General features: G+C 35.8%; 1 pseudogene; it reads left to right on the top strand.

Annotated features, from left to right (window-relative positions):
- The first annotated feature begins 1,049 nt into the window (after positions 1–1,049).
- On the top strand, positions 1,050–1,224 carry LOC131478845 (ATP synthase membrane subunit K, mitochondrial-like; annotated as a pseudogene).
- The last annotated feature ends 228 nt before the right edge of the window (positions 1,225–1,452 follow it).

Here is a 1,452-nt window from a genome sequence, read left to right as displayed (position 1 = left end):
GCAGCATTCTCAGACTGCCTTAAAGAGTTAAGATTCAGAGTCCTCAGGCATTGTGATCTGGGTTTTCAGGGGCAAATCTCCACAATGAATAAATCTCCACACTGCTTACTTCTTTTTCTGTTATGTTTCCCAGAACAAGGTCTCTAATAGTTTCTTACAGGCCTTTTCAAGAATTCCATATGCACACATACACATACAGCTACTTTAAAACACTATGAGAATGGACTTAAAAGATTAGTGTTTTTCTTTAAAATTCACAAAATACATTAGTGAATAAATGTAAAAACATTTTTATAGGTGAGCTATATGATGGAGACTAGCATATCCGAAGTGAAGATATATTGCATTATACATGTCTGTTCCTTTATAAAAGGAGGAATCCCAATGAAAACTTGATACATGTAACTTTACAGTAGCATACTAGACTATGTACAATTGTCTATAATTACAGTGCTACACTATATTGAAATAGCAGAATGTAGGACTTAAGGTTGTAGCTGAAGGACTGTATTATTGTTATAATACAGGGGGAACTGGCAGAAACTATGGAAGGGTGGAGGGAGGAATCCCTGTACATGTGGAACTGTAGCATAAAGATAATAATATAAAATATATAAATTATTTTTAAAAAACCGTGAAATTCATGCTAGGGACTTTTAAAAAGCTTGTCTATAAGGCATATTACACAAAAAGGATTCAATGAATTTTGATTTTTGTATTAAAATAACTTCATTGTTTAAAAGATTTTTTTTTTTGAATGACAGATTTCTACAAAGGGAAAGATCTACAGCCAGAAACTTCTTCTAAGTTTCCAATGTTTTTGCTGGGACCCAAGGATTTGGGCCATCCTCTGCTGCTTTTCTAGTCCATAAACAAAGAGCTGGATTGGCAGTGGAAAAGCTAGGACTGGAACCAGTACCCACATTTGACACGAGCATGACAGATAAAAGCTCAATCTGTACCATTGCTTCCGGCTGGGGCCAGTTCACTGTCGGTGGGCCTTGAAGGATGTCAGTTGAGGAGTTGGTAGCTCTGAGAAGATTGATATCATGTCAGGTCCAGAACCTGATGCCCAATTCCAATTCACTGAAATCAAAACATATTTCAACTCTTACATGCTCACAGGCAGAATGAATTGTGTACTAGCCGCATATGGAGGCATTGCTTTGCTGGTTATGTACTTCAGCTTAAGGTCTAAAAATTCCAGCTGTGAAAGCAACATAACTCGATTACAAATTGTTTCCCCATCTGCCCTCATGCCTGGAGAAGCTAATTCAACTCAACTGTGGTAATTCAATTTGTACATTAAATTATGAACCTGGAAAAACAAAATCTGTACCATGGCATTGGCCCAAATAAACTCATTTTAAATTTAATTTTCTAGGAACTTTCTGAAGTATCTTAGTAGATATATAATTCTATTACTTTGTCCAACATTTTTTATTTTCCACT

The sequence above is a fragment of the Ochotona princeps genome, unplaced genomic scaffold, assembly GCF_030435755.1.
Source record: "Ochotona princeps isolate mOchPri1 unplaced genomic scaffold, mOchPri1.hap1 HAP1_SCAFFOLD_5708, whole genome shotgun sequence".
NCBI lineage: Eukaryota > Metazoa > Chordata > Mammalia > Lagomorpha > Ochotonidae > Ochotona > Ochotona princeps.
Note: the sequence above shows the minus strand (reverse complement) of the source record. Positions and strands in the feature narration are given on the sequence as shown.